The 26839-nt window shown below is 34.4% G+C and overlaps 1 pseudogene; it reads right to left on the minus strand.

Annotated features, from left to right (window-relative positions):
• Positions 1-23454: 23454 nt before the first annotated feature.
• On the minus strand, positions 23455-23573 carry LOC120618714 (uncharacterized; annotated as a pseudogene).
• Positions 23574-26839: the final 3266 nt, after the last annotated feature.

The following is a 26839-nucleotide window of genomic DNA, read 5'->3' on the forward strand; positions in this document are numbered from 1 at the left end:
GCTTGCTCACTTGCTTTCTCTTTTTTCTTTACTTATTTCTTGCTCATTAAAAAAAAAAAAATCAGAGTATACTCTCTTCTCCTTATTCCTACCCCCAACTTTTGTAAACCTATCTTTTATTATTGTAATTCAATATTTTCCATCCTAGTGATTATCAAGAGGATTGCACCTCTATTGTATTTAATTACACCTGTGAATCTAGAAAAAATGAAATAAAATTGGCCTCTTACTACATCTAGTAGCAAATTATAATCAATGTCCTATAAAAAGAGCAAAAGGATTGCACAACTATAGGGCGAGGTCCACTGCAGGGTGGCTTTATGGTGATGATTGATCACAACAGAACTCTTGGAGAAGCAGGGGCAGAGATAAAAGAATAACCTTAACTACCAACCATCTCAATGACCTTGAATAAATCAACAAGTTATCTTTTTCCTTTCACCTTGACAATTATTATTTTTTCTGCCTGTTGGCTTGGACTACTGGAGTAATGCCTGTATAATTTACCTCCACTATTGAAACTTTATGTGGTATGAATTTATCCTTCACTTTATACTCTATACATTGTTGTACTATACAAATTACAGTTTTGAAAAAGACTGCAGGAATTTAGGGTGTTGATTAAACTACTTAGACATACTGAGAGCAAGCATTTAAAGAAGCATTTTTTGTATATAAATATTGTGTTCACTACAGTTGATCTTTTCCTGGTCCTTCCTTAAGGTCTGCCAGAACTTCCACTTGTCAGGAGCCCCTGCTACAAAAGTGTGAGTTACTTTGCATTTAGCAGACATAACGTTGTCTTTTATTAAAATTCCTCTCTAATTCCAATGTTTAACCCTCAAATAACTAAATTAAATCACGAGGTAAATTAACAAGACTGGGTTATTAAAATATTTTTAGGTCATCAATGATGTTATGTGACCATGGATTTAAAAGTACTCTTTGTCTTCAAAAGCCAAATTATATTCTCACTGTTGTTTTAATGAAGATCACAGAATCCTTCTCCATTTAGTTACCCCATGTTTGTTTCTGTCTTCCACATTTTCCTGTTGCTTTTTTTTCCTTCAAATTTCCTTATGTTCTCCTTTATGTGAAGGCCAAAAAAAGTTCAGCCTTAAAATATAATTTACAAAGCTTGATTAATATCCTGGAAGTCTACAGAATCCTATAAACATGAGATTAACTAGAAAAGTATTAGAAAATGACCCCAACAAATTCAGACTGTTTTCTGGAGATAAAGGCAGAGCATACTATATCCCAAACCACGGGAACTTGCTATTTCAGTTGGATAATCCAACTCTTGCCTCCTGCTTCAGTAAGTTTGGATGCAGATGGCAAAGAGTTGTTCTCTTTTAACCAGAAGTAGCTGCATTTAGCGACAAGTTGAATGACTGACACATGCACAATGCATAATTCCTTTTGCAGTGGATAAATGAGTATCAATAGACACAGAATAATCAAATGATTGCTCAGTGTATAGCCTTTACAATATATGGTTTTGATTGAAGATAGTATACAATAAAAGCAACATCTTACACTACTTATTATGGTAGCCAGTGGATTTCAATTCGAATTCCAAGAAGTGGCAAAATCTATTCTATTTCCAGGATACCATCTTACTCCATTGTCTTAAGATTTTGTTACAAAAAAAGGCCCCCTTGTTTTATTATTCTCATAATCAAATTTTAACCTTAAAAGATGTCCCACAAGAATAGCAATATAAGTTCCATATGGGGATGTAACGCTCTGTGTTATAATACAAGATCTGACCAATTGCTTCATTAATTAGTAAAACAAAACAAAAACAACAAAACAAAACAAGAAAAAAAAAACCCTGAATATTACACAAATTATAATATAAGCCAGAAAGAAGAGAGAATTGTTAGTTCGAAATTTTCAGTTCTTAGGAATAAAAAAAGACATTCTTTACTCTAGTTTTCCCACTCAGCAAAATCATGAAGCATTATTGTGTACCTTACAAAGATTGCCACACAAGACCTATTCTAGCTATTTGTCCACAGTCATTTCAGGCAAATGGCACCACCACCTTGTTCTCTAGTCCCTTGTCCAGTGGCAATCAAAACTAAACATTTAAAATGGCTAAAACTTTTTCTTAACGATCTTGCAAATTTTACATTGTGAAGATCTGGAAACCACTTAAAAGATTTTAACTGAACTCTAACTGAAATCTTGTTAGAAAATGTAATCAATGTCATTAACAAGCAAAAAAATAAGAGAGAGCAGTTCCTGGCCCCCCATCCCCCATGATCCCTTTGCCATTATTCTGGAAACATTGTGTGTGTGTGTGTGTGTGTGTGTGTGTGTGTGTGTGTCTGTGCGCGCGCGCATGTCTGTGTCATTGAAAGGACAGTGGCTCTTCCCACGAAACTCATACATACGATTAAAGAAGAAAAAAAAACAGTGGCTCACAAATGGCATAATCATATTAATGCTCCTTAAATCCTTGATGGAACAAGACAATTGTCTTAAGGATCTTTCAGTTAAAAGTAATCCACTCAAACCAGCTCAAGTGAAAGGGAAATTTAGAAAAGAGATTCAAAGTTATCTCAGAGTAGCCTAATACAGAAAATATATTCAAGTTTTGATAAAAATGAAAAACTCTTAAGGCAGTATCCCCCTCCTTCAGGCAACTAACTTCTCTACTCTTTTAAACCATCTTCTGCAATGCAGTTATTTTTTGTTTCTCCATATTGGTGAGTTTAGTTTCCTGTCTCCAATTCTCTTTAACTTTTAGGTAGAAAGTCCATTTCTGTCTAATTCAGTCTCTGGGGCTCTGAGTTTACCTTACCAAGAGAGTGAATCTGATTGTGTCAACTTGGTCACATTCCACCTTGACACAGGAGGTGTGGCCACTGACCGTGGGCAGGGTCACCTGATATACCACAAGGACTCACTGGGGCTGGAATAACTGAAAAAAAAAAAATGGTTTTTCTGCCTAACCAATTCATTTTTTATAGGCAATAGTTATCAGTAATAAAACTTGTTCACTTTAGAGAATATTAATTTCTACAGATTATACAAATGTCCTCTATACTGAAGATGCTAAGTAAATGGTAATCAGAATAATATTAATATGAAAGCACCTAATCCTAACAAGGCAAACACAATATTTAACTATTACAACATCATAACATTTTTAATTAGCTGATTATAGAAGAACGTATTTGAAACTCGGGCATGAATTTAATAATTATATTTTGAAATTCAGTATCTTGCATTAGAAATAAAATTCACATTGGAAAAATTATTTTATAAACCTGCCTTCAGTGAGGGTTTTTCATTAGATTTCAATTAGTACTTGTATGCAAATCGCAAATTCAGGTATATATTTTTTAAAACTCTTTATAAAGTCAGCATAAAATATAGCAGTTCACTAACTTAAAAAAATATTAGAAGACTGTTAGAGTATTTATTATAATAATAATAATAATAATAATAATAGTACCTTTCATTTACATCTGCTGTGCTGGGTACTTACTGCACATATTCTCATACACCCACAACAATTCTTACATTTGGGTATACTTTTAACCATCTTACAAATGAGGACTCTGAGGTTCAAGACTATTGTATTTTGTCCAAGTTACCCAAGGTAAGTACGCAGTGATTGCAGGATTCTCTAATGATAATCAGGGAATCTTTCGACTAACTCAAAAGCATCTTTGTAAAAATTAGAAAAATCTAACACTTTCTCAAGACAATATACTAACATCTGTTAGAAAATTGAGTTATAAATATAGAAATCCATAATGTGACTACAAATGTGAATCCCCCACCCCCAGGATCATGCAAGGCAAAACTTGCACAACTATATATGTCAGCCCATTAGTCAAGATAGTAAGGATGTTATTAATCTACCTTCCTGTCTACATCAAGTTCTATTCACAATGACCTGGCTGTGCCCTCGTCTCCCATTAATCCCCACCCCATTACCCAGGTAAAAGGTTAAACTCTGAAAGTGTTTTTAGCACAATTGTTCAGTAGATATCCCAGGGAAAAAGGACTTTAAAAGGACTGTTAAACCATAGTTCCAATAATTCCCTATACGTTTCAAGCGATAAAACTTTATATGGTCCAAAAAATGCATATAGTTTATGTCCCACTGTCCCCATGACCTGCTTTATTTTTTTTTTAATTTTTTAGTTCTATAGCTAACAAAGGAAATCTCTTAGATATCAACAGAGCTTCCATTTTTCTGTCTCCACGTTTAATGAAATGTGACATTACTCAGAAGGTCTCCATAGAAGACTTAACTATATGCATTAATTATGCTTAATTTCATTTGCTTACTTCACCAAGCCTGCAAGTATAAACTTTTTCCAGAATGATGGTTTTGCCACCTCATTCTACATTAGACCAGCAATTAGACCAGGAGAGAAAGAGGACAGATCAGAATCTCCAGGAAGCATGTATACTAGTTTGGGAAAGTGTATGCATTATAAGACAATACTGTAGTTGGGGGAGGAGAAAATAAATTCTTGTTTTTATAGTACAAACTACAGAAAGTAAAACCTCATGAAACCCAGGATGATGGGGATTGAGGTTGAGGGAGGAACAAAGGAAAAAAATTATGGTGTATATGTAAGAACTTGAGTAACATTTGACCAGACATTCCACCCTGAATTCACAGGCACCATGTCACTGAACAGCATCTTATTTGATGAAATCCTTTTTATTCAAGACAAGAGATTTCTTGGCCTTAGATTTAAACTTAAAGTAGTCTAAAGTTTTAGCTTTTGTGCAATAGCAAATTTGTACAAAACAGCATAAAGCCTAGAATAGTGGCTTTGAAATATATCTTTTGTAAGATTTTTTTCCCAACAGCCATATTGATATTTCTAAGAGCCATTAGCTACCAGTTTTAGGTATTGTTCCTATGTTAGTGAGAAACATAGGAACCTAGCTGATGCTAAAATAATTCTATTTACACTCAAATTACAACTACTTCTATTCCTAAGGTAGCCTGAAATCCTCAGGAGCACAGTCTCTCGGAATGGTTTTATATATACATGTATGTATATATGTATGAGTATGTACCTCTTCCTAGAAATATTCTTAAATTATTTACTATGTACAATAGTTACATGAACTTGAGATGAGATGTGAAGTATATGTGTTTAACCAGAAGAAAGAGGTAAAGATTCTTAGAAGCACATCTCATTCCAACACGTAAAGCCATGATCTGCAGTACTAAATCATTCTGAGGGTGCCAGGACAGACTTAAAGAAGAGGAACCTTGAAACGGGCCTCCAGGATTTTTTAGGAAGAAGACCTGCATCGAGGTGGACTGTAGCAGTGGCTGACTCAGGCTGACTTTCATTTTCCTGCTGGCAACTGCCACCTGCCAGTTTCCATCATATTCATGAAGCAAAAAATAAAGATACTTGAAGTTTTAGCAAATAAAAATTAGGCACAGATCCACCAAAGGAAAACCCCATGAACGCACGTAAGTAGGTCATAATCGTGTTTTTGTATAGGCTTCCGTTAATACTGCTCAGTGGTAAAAAAATAATTCATGTTACAAGTAGAAGAGTCATCATACAGAGAAATAATTACTTTATGGATTGAAGAGTTCCACTACCCTTTGCTATTTCAAGGATCCAGAAGAAACCCCCATTACATATGCCCCTTTCTTAATCACGTTTTAAAATATTGTACAAGGTGACAGAAGATGGTTTATGTTAAAGGAGCTGTAAGGAGACTCGCTTTGAACACATATGAAAATAAAAACAGAAGCTTCTCAGAGGATACCTACTTATAAAAGTATCCTTCAACATCTAGAATGCACTAAAATATTTAAGAAACCAACAAAGTGCAAAATTATTTCATTATGAATATCTTCTACCCAATGGATGAATTATTTGTTAAAATTTCCTATGCTGTTTTCCTTCAGTTCTTTTTGCCAAATTTTTCATTAAGGCATGAATATTTCAGTTTGGCTATAAAAACCAAGATTACATTTTACGATATAATTATATTTCCTTGAATGACAAAATTCACTTTTCTTCCCAATGTTCTGGTTTTCCTAACCAAATCTTATGTAACTATTTCCTTCAGGTTGCTTTCTGACTAGTCTTAAAATGGCTATTTTGTATACATGGAATTTCACTAATTTTATCCCCACAGAGGTCTATTGGCATTCCTGTTGTCCACATTTGTATGTTTGTTTACATCTTGACCTTAGAGAGGAAGTCTGCTCACTGGAAATGATGAGGTAAAGATTCCCTCCTCAAAAATTTCTCTATTACATATATTCTTTTAAAAAAATTCTCTTAATCTAAGAAACCACTTCTTTGAAATTATACACACACACACACACACACACACACACACACATGCACACACATACAGAAAAGCTATTTGAAAGTTTCTTATAAAGTTAAATATACACTTATTGTGCAATCTAGCCATTTCTTTTAAGAAAAATGGAAACCAGTCCATGCAAAGACCCATACACCAATGTTCACAGTAGACTTATTTACAATAGCTGCAAACTGGAAACAACCCAAAAGTCCCTCAACAGGTAAATATCCATACACTAGAATACTACTCATCAATAAAAAATAAAACTACTGATACATGCAACAAATATAGGTAAATTTCCAAAGCATTATGTTGAATGAAAGAAACCAGACACAAAAGACTACAGTTGATATGATTCCATTAATGTAACAATCTAGAAAAGGCAAAACCATAGCACCAGAAGGCAGATCGTTGGTTGCAGTGGATTGGCAAGAGGCAGGAAGGAACTTTTTTGGGTGATGTAAATGTTCCATATCTTATTTTGGAGGTAATTATATGACTATATACACTTATCAAAATTCATTGAACTATACCCTTAACAATGGGTGCATTTTTTTACATGTAAGTTATAGCTCAATAAAGTTGATTTAAAAAAAGAAAAATTCAAATGCAACAATTTAGATCAGTGATCCTTGAAATATTTTGTATCATGATATTTAATGAAAGCTATTGACCTGGTTTCACAAAGTTGAAGAGAAAGACCAAGAAGAAGTTTTGTAGACTCACCAGAGGCATCCAGTCCCTATTTAGTGACCAGGCTAAAACACCTTTCTCTGGAGGATTAAGTTAAGACAGTTTGATGAACTATAAGTGCTCAGATTGCTTACCTCAATATTTAACCCAAAAATGGTCGGATAGAGGAAAGGGGAGTTTGAGAAATGACAGGTAATTATCCTGCTTAGCCTGAGGAGAGGCACTGCAGAAAGTAATTTTCAGAATGTTGAAAACAGATATCACCTACTTAGAATTTTCCCAAAACCCCAAGTTTGTCAGCTATCACTATTCCATTGAAAATCATCTCATGTACCATCTTTGACACAAATAACCAAGAATTGCAAATGCCTTTGATCCCAATGAGATATAGTGAAATGGAGTCTTCCACTGAAGAAAGTTAATAGTTTTACATTCAATTGATATGGAGGGCATTGGGCCAACACTTTCTTTTGTCTTATACCAAAAGATAATTGATCAAGGCCTGTTTTTCGTATTATCAAAAGGTCACAAATTATATTACAATCATCTCATAGGAGTAGTATTTCATTTTTAAAAATTAAATACTCTCAGATATTTATTTAATTAGCTATCAACCACTTTTCTGCATATAATTCTGTATACAATTGTTTTACAAAGAAAGTAGGCTAATTTTGACTCTCCTATCGATTGTCTTCCTTTGTCATTAATTTTCTAAAATAAAATAGTTCCACATGATAAAATTAGTCTTGATGTCCTTGATTGCTAAAAAGGAGACTGATTTCTCAATCTCATTTCTATGAATATTACATGTACTATAGTTTAAAAACTTGGTAAGGTCACCTGCCACATTCTATTGTTCAAAACAAGTGGCAAGAACAAGCCGGATTCAAGCGCTGGGAAAATACATTCCATCTCTTGATGGAAAAGCTGAAACTAATTTGTGGCCACTTGTAGTCTACCATAAATAGGAAAGACAGCAAGTGTCGTCTAAGAGTTTAGCTAGTAGAGAAAAATTTGTGCTTCAATGGAAAACTGCACTGTTTATGGGATGCTCTTCCAGGCTATCTGATTCTATAGTGGCTATTTTACAACTCTGTAAATTGTAGATAACTAATGGCAATACAAAATGATTCTTGTCTATAGACATGTAAATAGATTTTTTCCCACAGGTTCTATTGACGCCCCTCCCCCACTGTGGATCAAGGCAGTTTTGCTTCTATTTGTATATGTAATAAAATATTCCTAATCTAAATATGTCTGTTATTTGGATTCTTTTTTAACATTTTAAATTTTATTATTAATTATGGCAAAATGTACACAACATACAAATCTGCCATCTTAACCATTAAGTGTATAGTTCAATAGTGTTAAGTACATTCGCACTGTTGTGAATTACCACTATAAGAATCACCACCTCCAGAACTCTTTTCATCTTGCAAAATTGAACTTCTGTACCCATTAAACAACAACTCCCTATTCCTTCCTCTCCCTGACCCAAGCCCCTGGCAACCACCATTTGACTTTCTGTGTCTATGAATTTTACTACTTTAAATACCTCATATAAATGGACCCACATGGTATTTGTCTTTTTGTGACTATCTTCTTTCACTTAGCATAATGTCCTCTAGGTTCATCCATGTTGTAGCATGTGTCATAATCTCCTTCATTTTTAAAGCCGAATAATGTTCTATTGTAGGTAAATACCATATTTTGCTTATCCATTCATCCATTGAGAGATATCTTAGCTGCTTCCACCTATTTTGAATAATGCTGCTTTTTTCCATTCTTTCAGGTATAGACCCAGAAGTAGGATTGCTAAAGATTATGGTAATTTTATTTTTAATTTTTTGAGTACCTACCATTCTGTTTTCCATAACAGCTCCACCATTTTACGTCCCCACTGACAGTGCACAATGATTCCAATTCCTCCACATCCTCACCAACACTTGCTATTTTCTGTTTTTTGTATAGTAGCCACCCTTACAGGTGTGAGAAGTGGTTGGATTCTTCTTTGCTTGTAGTATCTTACTGATTCTCACATTAATAGTTTAAATAAAAAACTTTAATGTTTGTTCACTTTGTAGGAGAACCATGTCTTTACTTTAAAAAAAAAAATTATCTTTCAACAAGCTGTAAAGTAGGACAAGATGAGCAGCCTAGAATGGGTTTTCTAAAAGGGAGAGATTGAAGCATATTTGTTTACTAATAGATATGATGCAATAAAGAAGGAAATTTATGATGCAGGAGGAGGGTACAATAGCAGAAGCACAGTTTCTGAGTACAGAAATAGAACTGGATCTAGACAGCCTTAGAAAAATCATATACAATTTATTCATTGTAATTGGAAGAAAAGGAAAATATTCATGCGTAATGCAAATAGATTTCTTTACTTGATTGTGGGGGCATATGTAAGATATCTTTTGAATTTCTCTTTTCATGTTTTAATTTCTGCATAGCTCAAAATGTAGTGCACAGTAACTACTTAGTAAATGTCTCCTGAGTGCCCGTTATAAAAATAATCCTACTCTATAAGAGCACAGTAGTAAAGTCCCACCATGTCTAATATAGAAATACTTTAAATATTCAACTAGTTTAAATCATAGCCTTCATTACAGATTCTTAAAATGCTTTTAAATTACCCATGTAAATAATTTTAAACATAAACTCTTCTGAATTTCCCTATACCACCCCCACTTAGCAATCAAAGGTATGAGCCATGTAGCAAAGTTGATCTGTCTGCAGCATAACACCTCTTTGACAGAAAACAGAAACTAATGAGAGGAAGCTAAATAGGGGTATTGTTTACTGGGCTCGAATGACTTTTTGTTGGCAAGCAGGTGAACCCTATCTAAGAGATAGGGAATAAAGAAAAAAATTATGCTTGGTCTTAGATTAGTAGAATATGGAGAATATGATTTTTTTTAAAAGAAAAAGCTTAACTGACTCATATTTAGAGCTCACTAGACCTCAGATGTAGAGCTCAAGATGTACCTTGAGACTTTAAATACTTAAAGAGCCGGCCTAGGACAAGCACGAAGGCTGAGTGGCAATCGGCATCTGTGGGAGAAGAGGGCTGTGTGTTCATTAGCATAAACAACACATTCCAGGGTTCCACACTATGTAACTTCCCACACTGAGCATCTGACCCAGCTGACCCCAATGCTGAGTTAGCTAGTCAGCGTTTGAGGTTAAAGTAAAAGTTACATAATGCCAAAGGTAGAAAGACAAAGCTTAGAAATTTTTTTTCAATTTAGCTCAATTCAACAAACATTGATAGAACACCTTCCATTCAAAAAACACTGCAACAAAAAGTAGGTATGAAGAACAATAAAATGGATACTCTGCTATCTCCCTATTTTAATTATAATTCTTAACTTTTTCTTAGACTAGAATTTGAACTAAGAAAAAGAGCTTGCTTATTATTACTTAATTATATAACATAGAAAAAACAAGACATGAATTTACCAAACATTTAAATTAACTATTACAACTAATTCCAATGGCCTTCTAGCAGTTGTGACCTCAACTATGACAGCTGACACCTCATCCCAAGGCATGCTCGGGATCACTTTTTGATCCTAGATGGCTAAACTTGAATCTCTGTCTGTCCTAGTCCTCTCCATTTCCTTCATTTTGCCTTCCCTTTCTTCTTCCAGGCTTACAGGTGTGTGTTTGCCAGAGATTTATGGGTTCCCCCTGCTTTTCTACAATGCTGTATTATTGTGCTTGCTTTGGCAGCACATATACTATGATGTTGCATTATTATACTTTTAAGGTTATACTGCCAATTTATATATCTCCTATCCCCTGTGTCCCTCTCTTCCTAAACGTGTTAGTTCCTTTTCTGCGGTCTGTCTCTATTCTACATGGTCTCCTTGAAGTTGCAATATCATTCATTTCACACATTCGACACTTATTTACGGAGTATAGTTGGCTGGCTCTTGAGCTGTGCAATGCTGCAGATTTTCTCTCACTTTTCCGTATACCCCACTGGAGTCCTTTTTCACTACCCATCTTACTACTGTATGCTTGGTTCTCTGTTCTTCTACTTCAAGAAATCCTATGGTTTATCTGGAAAGGACTGAGTTCATGGGAGGTAAGCTGCAGGAAAATCATGTCCCCACAACTTCCAGCAAGTCTCAAGTCTGTCTCTGCCTCTGTCTCTGTCTCTGTCTCTATCTGTCTCTGTCTCTGTCTGTCTGTCTCTCTCTCTCTCTCTCTCTCTCTCTTCTCTCTCTCTCCTCTCTCTCTCTCTCTCTCTCTCTCTCTCTCTCTCTCTCTCTCTCTCCTTTCCTTCTTTGTTTTCTTTATGGCCCTAAGGTTCCCAACAATGGAGAAAATGACAACGTAATTTAAAAATCACCTCCACGAACTTCATAAATCGCCCTCTCATCTATTTCTTCTTCCAACACACACCATGTGAAGTAGTTTCCCCCACTATCCGAAAGTAGATCATTGCTGTGAAACCTTTTGTAAGCTGAAATGGCAAAAAGTGAAGAAGCAATTACCTTAGGACACATCTTATTAATAATGCATAAGATAAATCAAGAAAAAGCACAGATGATTACAGACACAGTTCAAAGCTATGGTGGTGCCCTGCCACTGCTCGGGGTGTACGCTGCCTCTGTAACAGCTCACCACAAAACAAACACTGAATGCTGTTTTCACTTATCACCTTTTTTGGTAAAAGCAAAAATCCTCTTCAAATTTCTTTCAGTTAGGGAAAGCAAGTACTAACGTAGGTCTTTCATAAAAGTGAAATGGTATAAAGTGAACTTTAGAAAGGCAGGGGATACCTATACTCTTATATAGCTAGAGAAAATTGCAGAATTTGTCAGGAAAGTTTGGGAGCTTTTACATTTTCTTATAAAAACCTTATGATGATTCACATCTTAAGATTGATTTACAAGACCATCAGACTGATTTTAATCAGGATCTTTTATGTTTCCTTCCCACCCTTAGTATGTGACACTAGTATGTCACTGTCATACTAATGACTGTTAAAATGCCCCCCTCCTAAGACAAAAAGGAAAACAAAGACAAGAGCTAGAGAATTTCAAATTCCCAAATGAGCAAATATTGCCCATATTTGAGAAGAATTACATTGGGTTGGTTTACAAATGTTTGAGCATTATGCAAATATCCAGAGGGAAAAAAAAAAGATAACCTTTGACCATAAAAAAGAGATACTCTGTTCATGATGTCATTTGACAGTTACTTCAATTTTTAAAGATTAACACATTCCTCCCTAGGTTAATTTTTTTTAGGAATGACCATAAATGTATTGACCTGTGAATGAATCAATATCTTAAGCATTACATATTATCATATCAATTATACAATCTAAACAGGCAAAACATTTTAAAAATCACTTTTAATGTCGGAAAAAATTCTATTCCTGGTTTTGCTCATGTTGAAAGTCATCTTTGCTAACAAGTACATTTCTTAATTTATGTGTATTTGGCATGGAAAATCTAACTATATAGACTATTTATAATAACTCATAGCTAACTGGCCATCCTAAGACCTTACCTGTCTTCATTCTATCTCATTGAGTTCTTCAAATCAGATTAAAAACTGGATGGCCTGGGTCAGGTGTCAACCACGAGTCGCATTCCTCTTATTATGTATTGCCGTTATGACCCTCAAACAGCCACGGCTCATTGAAGTCTGCTGTGCACTGAGTGATTTTAAAAACCAGTGTCATCCCAATAAATTTAATAAAATAAATAAAATAAAATGAAAACAAAGCAGAATTTTAAAAAACATCTCAGTGGTGTCCTTGGATAGATAATTGGATAAAGAAGCAGTGGTACATATATACAATGGAATATTACTGAGCCATAAGAAAAGATGAAATATTGCCATTTGAGACATCAATGGATCTTGAGATTATCATGCTAAGCAAAAGAAGCCAGACATAAAAAGTTAAGAACCATATGATTTCACTTATATGTGGGATATAAAACTGAAAGCAACAAATGAACAAGACAAAAACAAAAACTCATAGGTGCCGACAATAGTTTAGTGATTACCAGAAGGAAAGAGGGAAGGGGAGAGGTAGATAAGGGTAAGGGGGTCAAATATATGGTGACAGAAGGAGATTTGACTCTGGGTGGTGAACACACAATGCAGTATACAGATAATGTATAATCAAATTGTATACTTGAAACCTATATAATTTCATTAACTAGTGTCACCCTGATAAATTTAATTTAAAAAAAAAAAAGAAACATTTAGAAAAAAATCTCATTTAATTCTCACAATAACCTTACCAAGTAGGCATTCTTATCCCCTTTCCAAAGAAAACTGAGGCTTAACCAGATTAAGACATTTGCCCAAGGTGTTATATCTAATAAGTGGTGAATTCGAGATTTGAAATCAGGCATATCTGTTTGCAAATTTGATAAGACCATGGTGATTATGATGGCAAAATTCCTTCATTAGTTCAAAACCAATGGCTTACAAGAAATTGATGTGTGTAGGGTGAAAAACTGTGACTTTTATCAAGAATATAAAATTATTATATGTTTATCTTGATCAGAAAAGCATGAAAAATATGAAGTCATGATAATAAAACATTTTAGAATTTACAAAAATCTTTTCCATTTGAACCTAATTTAAGAGGGCAAGCAAAATATTATTATCCTTATTTTACAGAAATGGAAGTTGAGACTCAGAGAGGCAGGTTATCTTGGCCAATGTCATACAACTAGGATACAGTGGAATAAAGCCTAGACCCTGAGTCTTTTGAATTCTAGTTATTTTACTATTTCCAGTACATTTTAAGGAAGCCCACATTTAAGAATGATGAAAAGAAGCTCTCTAGACTTTGCTCCATGATTTTTTTAAAAGGAAGGAAGGAAGGAAGGAGGGAGGGAGGGAGGGAGGGAGAGGGAGGGAGGCAGGGAGGAGGGAGGGAGAGAGAGAGAGAGAGAGAGAGAGAGAGAGAGAGAGGAGAGAAAGAAAGAAAGAAAGAAAGAAAGAAAGAAAGAAAAGAAAGAAAGAAAGAAAGAAAGAAAGAGAAAAGAAAGAAACGCATGCAAATTAACTTGAAATATCCAATTGAGAGCTCCTTCATTAGGTGGTAGTAATAATTGCTGTTAAAAAGAAAAAAAAAAAAAAAAAAGCCTGTTCCTGTTCCATACTATATAACAAAATATCACAATGCGACCACAAAAAGTATAACATAAGAGAAAGAGGAATATATAAGTAATGAAAAGGCTAAAAACCATTTACAGCCAAAGAGGCTGAAACCTAATTAAAGCTGAACGGGACTATACCTAAGCATTCTCAGAAATCTCCTTGCATATGCTAATTTCATTTTTACAAATTATCTCCCAGAATGATCTAGATATATTCCAAACATTTTTTTTGCTATATGTTATGTTTTTATAAGCACCCAGGGCACAGTAGACTTCAATGAATGATGGCAATTTGATGATGATGAAAAAACATAAAACTGAAATATATATTGTTGAGTTTTTAAATTTCTAATTCATTTTTTAAGTTGGCAAAGTAACATATAATTTAAGACAAGAGTTATGTAATACACAGTTCAACAGAAAATGGGTAAATAATTGAAATTTATAATGTAAGGGGAAGATAATCAGTCTTAAAAAGAGGATTCACACCTAAAACTAGTAGACTTTGTTTTGTTTTGTGTGGATACTGATTTAAAACCTTCCAGCTAGTACTTAATTTCTAGTCATCCTTAGGCCAAACCAATAAATGTAGGGCTAAATAGATTTTACTTATATATTTAGTCATATGTTTCATACTAGACTATAGGTTAAAAACAAGAAATATAAGAAACACAGAAAGAATGAAAAGCATGAAGTTCATAACCTAATAAAAAGTTAATGGGCAACATTAAAATAAACATAAAAATCGTAATAATTTTCCTAGAGGAAAGAAATGGATTAATTTGTTCCCGACAAAAAAGAAGCACTTTTAGAGAAGAAAGATATGAGAGAGAGTTTCTGGTGGTTGAAAATGAAAAAAAAAGAGAAAAAAAAAGACTCCAGTGGCCCCAAATTTTTCACTAAAGCTAAAAACATCACAACATGCCTAAGGTAATCAGATCTTCTACAGATGCTGCTGGAAGTTAACACAAAGCTGAAGTAGAATCAGCCCAGGAAGGTAAAGAGAAAGAATACAAGTGGGTCATGTTAAAAATAATATTTCAGTATTCTGGTGAAATTCTAGGGGCCAGTGGAGCCCAGTTTGAGAATCGTTCTATACAGTAGCTTGGTATAAAAACATAAACTCAAGAATAAAATATTCAGATGAGATATGATGAATTCATTAGCCCCTACTTTTGAGTATACTTCATTGGTATCACCCAGTCCCTATTTCCCCACCAACTCTTTTCTGGGTGTTCTAGAAGTCACATAGGTCCCTATTAAGAAACAATCTGCAATCTAACCAGGATCATTTGGAGATCTCATTAAGAGCTGCTCATTGATAGTGTTTGTTTTGCTGCATTTGGGGGTTGAAGAAAGTGTCAAAGCATTTACTAAAGAGAAGAGGGGATGACTGAGGAAAATTTATTTCAAACAGTTAACCAAATGCTTAAAGGTTTGCAAATGGGTTGGTTGAGTTTAGAGTTTCTTAAGTGACATTTATATTTCCACTGCCATTTAAGAAAACATTTAAATTATTCATCTTGACTTTATTAAAAATCTGCCTTTTAATAGACTCCAAAAATGATAAAAATGAGAACAATTCTACAATTAAGTGTGTTTGTGAATGAATTACAGTATATCAGGAATCCACCTGTGGCATTTTTACTTCATCAAATTTTTTTTTTTTCAACTCCTGTTTTGGGATATTTTCAGCTTATTTAGTTCTTTCTTCCTCTGGTTAGGCATACTGATATCTTCTACATCTCTAAATTCTGGCACCTTTATACTTCAATATCACTTTGCTTCAAGAACAGTTATAATTTTAACAAGATGTTTAGATTTTAATGAGAAGTGGAGGAATATTAGCCCAAGACCTACCATTTAATTGCATCTCATTGTTGACTTCAAGGATGAAGAACCCTGACTGAGGGAGACCACTCTCCAGACTGTGAAGGGGAAACCACACCACCAGTCATCAGTGGGTACCACACAGTCCTTGTCATCTATCCCTAAAGCAGAGCTTTCCACATTGTTCATGATACCATAAGATGGATGTGGTTAACTTTAAGTTATTAAATAATAAAGAGATCTTTTCCTTTTCCTTTTTTTTCATACAACTTGTAATTTATTGAAACTTGTATGCTGGTCACACATATCTATAAAATGAATCTATCTCTGTAACCTTTAAAGAAAAAGACAATAAATGCAGATTATATATTAAAAGCCCTCATATGTTACCAGCATCCACGTAAGAATTTTTAAAAAGCATTTCTGAATGTAACCTATTTTTCTTGAGACTTTTTTTCTAACTTTATTGAGATATAATTGACATATAACATTGTGTAACTTTAAGCTATGCAACATGATTTGATATGTGTATGTATTACAAAATGATTACCACAATAAGGTTAGTTAATCACCTCACATAATTACCTTTTTGTATGTATGTGTGAGAATTTTTAACATACACTCTCTTGGCAACTTTTAAATATACAATACAATATTGTTAACTATAATTATCATGCTGTACATTAAGGGGATCTTTTTCTTACCTCTATGAAATGACTTTAGAATCTCCTTTTTTACCTACAAGTACATGCAAAATACTTTATTAATTTTATTCCACTCAAATAAAGTTATATTTAACTGCCGATAAGTACTAAGTTTATATTAATTCCATAGTTTTAAAGTTTTAAAACATTTGCTTATCCCAAATTTGACTTATTTAGGTGCTACAGGAAATTATTAAAAATATAGAATTAAAAATGGCAATGTAATAGCTATTATGTCATCTCCCTCTACTGGATAGTATTAAAAAGCTTACTCTAATATATGTGCCTAAAGTTGTGGTTACATAGTCAAATGACATGGAGATGTAAATCAATTAACTTAATGTCCTATCCCTAATTTTGCCATAGAAGAAAAATGTCACATGACTTACCCACTTTGAAAATTTTGCTGCATAACTACTCTCTTCTAGCTCATGTGAATGTGGCATATAAAATAACAATAAATATTTTTATCTGCAAATCACAATATCTGACTGTAATTATTCAGTTAAGGTAGGATTTTTTCAAAAATAATTCAGAATATCTAAAACTACTATAGCAAAAGAACAGGTATAATTGTTACTTCAAAGTCAGGATTTCCAAATTCTTTCTTTAGTCAAATATTTGGAGGAGGAATTTAGGTCCAGCTGTTCAAATACAGCCCTTCATAGATTAAGACGGGGAATTTCTATTTGATTAGTCTGAGAAAGCCTCTATCATTAGATAATTCACAGAATACTTCAAACTAGAATTTATTTTCTTATGTGACACAATGTAGAACAAAGGTGTGGATTCAATCCCTAAATGGCCTTTAGCAGCAGTCTGACCTTGACAATTTATTTAACCTTTCTCAGGTTTAATCTCCTCATCGAGATAATCATCATACTTACCGCTTAGGGTTATTTTTAGGAATACCTAATTCAATGTATGAAAAGTATTTATCAAAATGCCTCACTCAAAGGAAATGCTTAATAAATGTTAGCTATTTTTAAATAATAATACTAAACATGAAATTAATGAAGTTAGTAATGCCAAATTTAAATTATGTGAATGAGTCTTGTGAAACTGTTAGTGCATTTTATGCATAATTTCAAGTCAGTTCTTTTTCTATATTTTAAATAAAATTACAGAGATAATAATACAGTCTTTAATATGTTCCTTGATAACCAAAACTAACATTAACACAAAATCTAAGGCAGTATTAAAGACAGAATAGATCTAGTATGAACTTTTGATATTATTTCATACAATCTCCATGTTTTTTACTTATGAGAAAACTGAAGCCTTGAGAGGTAAAATGACCTCTAACAATAACAGGGCTAGATTCTAGCTATTAGATGTTGTAAGCATGAAGCAAAGGCAAGGCCCTAAAGGCTAGTTCGCTACACTTCTCAAAACATCAAACTTTTTCCTGATATCAGTTGCTTTTTGTTTCTTGGTCACTTATTCAATGTATGCAAAAAATACAAAAACAATATATGATGCAAATTATGATGAAGTGACCAAATATGAATATGAAACTAGTGGATTTAGTCCCTAGAAAACAGTTACCATAAAAATAAATATCAATGGTTTAAATCATTCAGAGTACGTTACGCTGTCTTCAAATAATCTTTATATTATCTCATTTTATTCTTCAATCTATCCTACAAAGGAGAAAGACTATATCTTATTAGTTGCATTTTAAAGGAGAAATTGAGACTCAGAGAAGTACAATTTCATAGCTAAGGATGGAGGAAACAAAAACAAGGCTTTGGACTCCTGGTCAAGAGTTTTCTTCACTCTTCTTTGCATTGTAATGGCTTTAAGCTACAAAATTGATACCTTCTGTGTATCATTAATAAATAGTAAATGTGTAAAAACAGAGCCATCCAAATCAATGAATATTTGATATATTTAAAATTAAGTATTCATCGTGAATATACATTATCAAGAATTTGACCTTGGAGAAAAGGTCACAGTCATTGTTAGCTTTATATTAATTTGAAATATAAATTGACAAAATTTTTAATTCCTACAATGTACCCTTCAAGATAAACAAGGTTACAATCAACTAGGAATAAAAATATTTAAAATGTGTCATTAAATGAAGTACCTGAATATAACCAGTTATTTTTAAGACTCAAAAAAACGCTTTCATATTTGAATGTAACTTATAGAAGATATCTCGCAAGTAAATAAGATTCTGAGTTAAAGTCTTTAAATGACCTTCACTTTAAAGTGTCCCTTTAAAGATATCCCCCAGTGTTGCTAAGTAGAGTAAAACAAATTCTATTGACTGTACTTTAACACTATGATAGCTTCTATTGATGTAACACATTATCAACTACCCACCCTAGTCAGATAATACCTTTCCCAAGGCACTAGAGCAATAAAGATTTGTCTAAGCCATGCTGTCAGGATTGTAAATCCTCTCTGAAAAAAAAGCAGTTTACCCCTTTTGCCAGGTGTACTGCTAGGATTGGGAGCAAAAAGGGCATCCTAGGCAGAGGGCACCTTCAGGGTGTGGTATTCACATCCATCTCTGCGAGCCCTAAGCAGTAGTACAGCCAGTCTCTAAACCCCTTCCAGGGAGGTGACCAGAGCTGTGCCTGGAACTTCTTAAAAAGGCAGATGACTTGATCATGGCAGGAAAGGGGAAGGGTGTGACTGAGCTTATGAGGTCCAGTTAAAGGTTCTAGGGAGCAACCAGCATAATAAAAGAACATGGCATTTTAAAATTGGACAGATCTGAGTTCGAATTCCTATTTCTCAATTTCTTTACCAGCATGACTCTCAGCAAGTAAGTTACCCTCCCCATTTAACAGGCATATGACCTTAGAAAGTTGCTTAACCTTTTAATGCCTCAGTTTCTTCATCCGTTAAATGAGAAAATGCCCCTTAGGGTTGTTGTATATTAAATGAGTAAAGCCCTTAGAAGAGTACCTGACATTTGGTAAGCCTTATTTAAGTGTTAGCTATTCTTGTATGTTATTAATTCTCTAAGCCTCGGTTTCCTCATCTGGGCACTAGAGATAATAGAACATGCTTTGCAGAGCTGTTTTGAGGATTGTGTGAAAATTCAATACCTACTCTATAAATTGTACTGTTACTGTTGTTGTTACTTTATTGTTGTTTTTCTCCATGCAAGTCAGTTGTGTTGGACTATAATACCACATATGCTCATGATACCTGTTGGGAAAAAAAGAGAGAGAGATAGCTGGATCTTTCTCTAGTTATAGGATGACAGTTTATGACACAAGTCTGGAATTTAACCCTAATTCAACCTAGGGTTGCTCAAGTAGAAGATAATCTCAGACAAAGTAAGTATATCATTGAAATTGAGTTACATTAAATAGGTCTTTCATACAGGTGATAAAATAGAGCTATAAAATTCAATCTCAAAAACATGCTCAGATTATTCAGTTTTAAAATTTCCAAGAATAATAAAGGTATTGCATAGAACAGTTCTTCCATATATAATGTTTTCCATGCTGCTACTAATATTTACTCATGATAGTTTTTCAAAGTTAAGCCTTCAGATAAGACTATAAGACATTCTTTTGGTTAGACAAAGATCAGTGAAGAGACATAGTGTGCAAGCTTTTGGATCATTTTTCTACAAGAAACCAACAACATTACTCATGCTGAAGTAATGATGTATCCTGGGGCAAAAATGAGGGAGCAGGACTTGAAGGAGGCAAGCGAAGCACTTATCTTGGGTGCTGAAACCTCAATACTCAAGATAAATAATATATAGTGCAGTAGTTTTTTAAAAATCAAAACTAATGCAAAAAATCCATGATGAGCAAAATATCAAAATTTTAAATACAATGAGTGCATTCGTTTTCTACAGCTTCTGTAGCTTACTACATCAAACTCGGTTGCTTAAAACAACACACATTTATTATCTTATCTTATAGTTCTCTAGAACAGAAGTCTAAAATGGATCTCACTGGGCTAAAAAAAATAAGATGTCAGCAGGGCTGTGTTCCTTCTGGAGGCTCCATTTCCTTGCCTTTTCTAGCTCCTAGGGGCTGCCAATATTCCTTCACGCTCAACCCCCTTCTCCCACCTCCAAAGCCAGCGATGCTGAGTTGAGTTCTCACAGTGCAGTACTCTCACCTGCCTTCCTCTTTCACTTTTAAGGACCCTTGTCATTACATTGAACCTATCCAGATAATCCAATATAATCTCCCCATAGCAAAGTCCTTTACTTAATCACATCTGCAAAATCCCTTTTGCTACATAAAGAAAAAAAAATCCTCACAAGTTCTAGAGATTGAGTCTTACACATACTTGGGGGCCATTGTTCTGCTTACCATAAAGAAGGTCCACCTAGCCCTTGTAGGACCCTGCCTCACTCTCCATACCCTAATCTTAGCCCTGCCACATTATTAATTGACAAATTGTAATCGTTTCAGTTCTAAATTCTCTGGATTTTTAGTACTCTATTCATGATACCCTTATAAAATCTAGAGGTGTCACCAGGCAAAGCTGTTTCGGAAAGTGGCCCAGAAGCATAAAAGTAATCAAAAAGTTGAAAAAACAAGCGTGATAAATAATTTGTTTATATGCAAAGGCAGAACTGTTTCAGTATTTGGAAGCTGTTGAAAAGCTAAACCTCATCTGTAAAGCATTAATGCTTTCCCGCCTTTTTGTACTAACAAGCATACTCTGTTAATCTAAAATTTTTACTTTATTACTTTTATTTTACTTGACTTATTTTAAGTTCTGCAAACATTTCATTTAAAAGTTATGATTATTTGCTTTCAGTTTTTAGCTGGATTAAAGTGCCTATCTTCTGCAGGACCCTGGGTGTTCTAGGATTACTTTCTGCTCATATCAAGTGAGGTGTGGTGGTGCCATTCCTGACAATTCTGAGCATATGGGTGTCATCTCTAGACCTCATGTTGCATTTTCCCATCTGGATTTTATCCAGTGTTCGTTGAGTTCCTGAATAAAGGACTATCTTATTTATCTTTTGGCATGAAATAGATGTCAGACAATTTTGTAAACGTTATAACACTGAATTTTCAAAATAACCCAAAGAATTAAATAGCATCGTCTTCTTTAACTATGTTCCAGACAAGTGGAGTGACTTGCCCAATGTCACCCAAGATGCGAATCCAGCTCCAGCATGGTCTAAAGCTCCAGCCTTTCCACCTACCTCCACCCCAGTTCATCACTATTGGGGGCATTATTGTGGATATCCAAATACAAGCTTAAATCAAAAAATAGCCCTTTGGTTCCAGACCATCTATCTACCTTTCTTTAGGAGTCTTTGAAGAAGATGAAAAATACACTGACCAGGGTACAACACATCAAAAGAGACCCCTTTCTCTTTCTCTTTCTTTCTCTTTCTCTCTACATGGCTCTCTTCTCTCTCTCTCCTCTCTCTCTCTCTCTCTCTCTCTCTCTCATCTCTCTCTCTTCTCCACTCTCCTCTCTCTCTTTCTCTCTCTACACACACACACACACACACACACAGAGAGAGTCTGCTAATAAAAATAATCATTAAAACTTTGTTAGAAAATTGAGCAGTCCAATTCCTGAAGATGTATTAACAATCCCATTTCAGATCAAAGGAACAAAATTTTGCTTGCTATCAAAGTGTTCAGGGAAGCTGAGAGAAGGACATATGCTTCATAAATAGTATAATTGGCCAGTAGGGCCAATTAAATTAAGACGATCTCTTTTTCCCCCAATAGATTTGGTTTCAAACACTTCACACAAGTTGTACCCAGATAATCTACTGCTAGACTATTTATATTCATTAATCCTAGAGCTTTCTTTTCCAATGTTTTTCTATGAGGGAAATTCCCATTGTTACCCTAATTATTGGACATTTTTATTTGTACATGAAAGAAGCCAATTCCTCCCCTTCATGTCTTTAGCCAAGGCAGCCAGTGCCAGCACTAGGATCAGCAGGTGCAGCTTCCAGCATTCTCTTTGTGCTGGCTACAGCATCAAGAGAAAAGCCTGCAGTAGTCACCTCGAGGGCAGGACATCATGGGCTCTCCCTACAGAGCACCTGCCAGCAGCTTAAAACTGCCATGTGGAGGTCAGGGAGAGATCTAGGGCCGAGGGCCTTTCGCCAAATCAGAGTTCACTCAAGGGTGCACATTTCTCCACAGGGCAAGTGTGATTCTACAGAAACAGTCTTCAGACATTTCCCCCTGCAGCCAATCTTCTTTTCTCTCAAGCCCCAACAGTCCTCCTCTAATTTTTGCCTTCCCAACTGTTTGATCCTGACAACAAACTGGTCAAATGCCATCATGGCAAAACACCATCTCATAAATACCAAGAAAAACAACATAAAACAAAATAAAGAACACTTGTTTTAGAGAACATCATAGCAAAGATGTTTACAAATTCTAACATCCTATTTACCCATATAGAACTTGCTTAAAGTTTCCTCAATAAATAGACATATTAAGAATCGAGTCTTTCTGAGAAATATTCCTTTTCAAATAGTAATCAAGAAACATAAATATTATTTTTTATTCAATTGAGGCAGTGCTTCTTAAACTTAATTAATCATCAGAATCATTTGGAAAGCTTCTAAAGTATAGATTCATGGGCCTCCACCTAATCAAATGAATCAGAATTATTCAGAGAAGTATCTAAGAATCTGAATTTTTTACCGAGATGATGATTATTTGACTAATTTTTTTTTTTTTTTTTTTTTTTTTTTTTAGGTGAGGCAACCACTTAAGTTGATCTCACAGATTGCAAGGACCTTGTCAGCTTACAATCCCTTATTTTTTTATTTTTCACGCCTGTAGCACCTGGTCTTCCTAGGTGGTCTCCCATCCAAGTACTAACCAGGACCGACCCTGCTTAGCTTCCGAGATCAGACAGGATTGGGCTCATTCAGGGTAGCATAGCCATATTCTGCAACACTAAACTAAGCACATCTTTTTTGTGCTTTACAATATGCATAGCTTTATATTAGACCTTGTAGCTAATAAAAAGATGAGAAGGCATATAGCTCATAACACGGAAGGATTTTAAATTTAGTAAGAGAAATCAGACAACAAAAAAATATAATAAAGCATAATATAACAAGTGCCATAAGAGTGTTCTACCAAAATAGATCTAGGAGTTTAAAGAAAGAGAAAATACATCAGGTCATGAGGGGAATAAGGAAAAGCTTAAAAGAATATATTTCATTCGAGATGGACTTTACAAAAGTATAATCTTGATGAGAATCAGAAAATGCAAAGGCACAGAGACATAAAACCCACTACATGACAAGAAGGAGTGAATGACAGTGTTTAGCTATAGTACAGAGAGTAGCCAGCACAAAGGCCTGAAATTTAAACCAGTGCCCAATTGAGAGACCACTGCATGTTTGGCAGTGTAATGTATATTTAATTTCATGAGAGATGGGATCAATGAACTCAGACATGGAGTCAGCTGGTAACAATGTGTTCCACACAGCACTGCAGTCAAGGCCCACACAGAAAAAGAGGAGGGCTTTGACAATTAGTAAAACTGATTCTGAGGTCTGAAACTGAAAAATGTGAGACAATAAGTTTTAAAATCAAACCAAAACAGGCTATTTCTTTTCATTTTCTTTTCTATTCCTTCTTAGCCTTCTTTCCTTTGTACCGGCCTATTCCTTCTGTGTTCTTTAAACCCTTCCTTCCTTCCTTTATTTCTTCTTTTCTCTTTCCTCTTTCTCTCTTTCTCTCTTTCTCTCAATCTCTCTCTTTCCCTCCTCTCCTTTTTTCCCATCTTTTTTCCTACCTACCTATCTACCTACCTATCTACCTACCTCTAATATACAATTTCTGCATAGATAATAGGACAGCATGCAATTTTTGGCCATTCGAAAAGCTCAAAATACTAATCAAACTCTTTGAGGATTTGGTGTTTGTAACAACATAAATTTAGTCTAAATTAAGACTTATAGGGGTATATATTGCACACCAATAGAAATACCTAAGTCTACAGAGATCAAACAAATAGATTTTGTCATCCATCTGCCAATAGTTAACATGCTCAAATGGGAGGGAAAAAATCTTTTCCAGGCATATTTGCAGCACAGAAAAATAATTTATCTTTTTGCATGATATATTTACGTAAATATTAATCCACAGCTTTCGATAAAGAAAAATATGGCATATGCTTAAGTAAACATGCACATATGTTTCTGAAAAATATTTTAAATACAAGCAGCTTTGCGGAAATTCTCAAGAATTATTCCAAACGTTAGCAATTATATTCTCAAAGGAAAGATTGGTCTCTATAAATGAAATAAATGCAAGAAAATTTTCTTTAGTACTTGTGATTGTGCAACACAGATGTCAAGATATGTTTATACTGAGATGGGAAAATAAGCACAGTGCTAGGAACAGAGACCCAAAAGAAATCAAGAAAGAGCTAAGCATAAAAAGAGAGGTTGGAAAAAACGGCATTATTTTCTGTTCTCTTTTCTATTCCCTTTCAATATGAGTTTATTGAAGCGTTGCTTTTATGAGAGCTTAATGCTTGGACAACTCTATACTGAAAAATAGGGAAGGGACAGAGAATAATAACAATTACCATTTGTTAAGCATCTATTTGTGCTAGAACATCTGCTAGACTCTTTACATTTGTTATCCTGCAAAGCAGGCAACCCTTATTATCTACAGAAAGATTAAAGAAATTATCCAAGGTTATAGGACTAGTGATAATCGTGTCTAATTCATTGGACACTATTAAAATAGGATAAAACATGAAAAGTATTTAAAACAGTGGCTGGCATGCACTAAGTAAATACAGGCCGTTATTATCATGCCATGTGAAGACCAATACCTATCTCACTTTTTTAAAATATAACTTACTACAGTAAAATATTTTCCATTTTTGTATTCCTGTCACATTCTTAGTGTTATTGATTCACAGAGCACGACTTTTTCAGTAATTTTATATTTATAATCACTTTTATATTCTAAAACTCAGGTAAGGAAATGAAAGTAAAAGTATGTGGAAGGAAGGCCTTCCTGTGATTTATTAGCAGAATAAATAAATCATATAATGCCATTTACAAGTTCCACCTGCTTTATTTGTATAGTTGTGCAGTATATGCCTAATCACACAGACAAATTTGTAAATTATATCTGTCTTTGTATACTTAAATGTGTCATAGCCAAGGCAAGTCCTCATAGTCTACTTCCCTCTGAGGACAGAGAACAGATTTCAGAATGCCTCAGCCAGATTTTCTTACTAAATTCTTTTCTTTCAAAATATATAGTTGTCTTTTTTAAAAAAAAAAAGTTATCTATGTTAACATGTAATACTTTTATTATTTTAAAGTCAATATATATTCAAAAATTGCTGTTTTAATTTCTAATATTTAATAAATAATATCAATAGATATAACCCACAAAAAAGCAAGGGATCTCTGGAAAATATCTATAACTTTTAAGACTGAAAAATGGTTCTGAAACAAAAAGCTTGAGAACCGCTGCTGTGGATGCTATTGTACTTCCTGTAGATAAACTGAGGCTTTGCTGTACCCAGACATAGTAGCACCACAGCTAATGGGGTTGGGGTATGAGAGAGAGAGGACAGTGGAGGGGGAGGAGAGAGAGAGAGAGAGCGAGCACGCGCAAGCGAGAGAGAGCATGTTTGTCCCACACATGCCGAGTGTGGACGAGTATGAAGTGAATGCAGAAATTAATCACAATATTCCAGTATACAGTGCATCCTGTATTTTATGTTAGGTCCTCCTCTGATAGTCTTATGAGGTAAGTACTATTACGATCAGCATTTGGCAAATGAAGAAATTAAAATATCAAAAGGAAAGGGGCATTCAATAATAAAAGTATAAACAATGGGAAAGAAACAATAAGCAGAAAGTCTACCTAGAAAAGGAATCTTCCTGTATGGAACAGAAAAATTAGAGAAAAGAGAACTGTTTGAAAGAGAGCAATTCTCAGAGAACACAAAAAACACAATCGAACAATCACAATAACTCCCCTTGTTTGATCTTGAGAATCTGTGGCTCTCCATTTGTACATAGAGATATTAATACTTTATCTACCCTTCCCCATGTTTGTAAGGATCTGAACAAATGCAAATGTTTACAGAAATTCTCTTCAAGCTGTGAAGTCAAGAATTAATAAATAGGTCATATTGTATAAGTTCAGAAAGCACTTCTGATTATTTCAG

Source organism: Pteropus medius, unplaced genomic scaffold, assembly GCF_902729225.1.
Source record: "Pteropus medius unplaced genomic scaffold, Ma_sr-lr_union100, whole genome shotgun sequence".
In the NCBI taxonomy this organism is placed as follows: Eukaryota; Metazoa; Chordata; class Mammalia; order Chiroptera; family Pteropodidae; genus Pteropus; species Pteropus medius.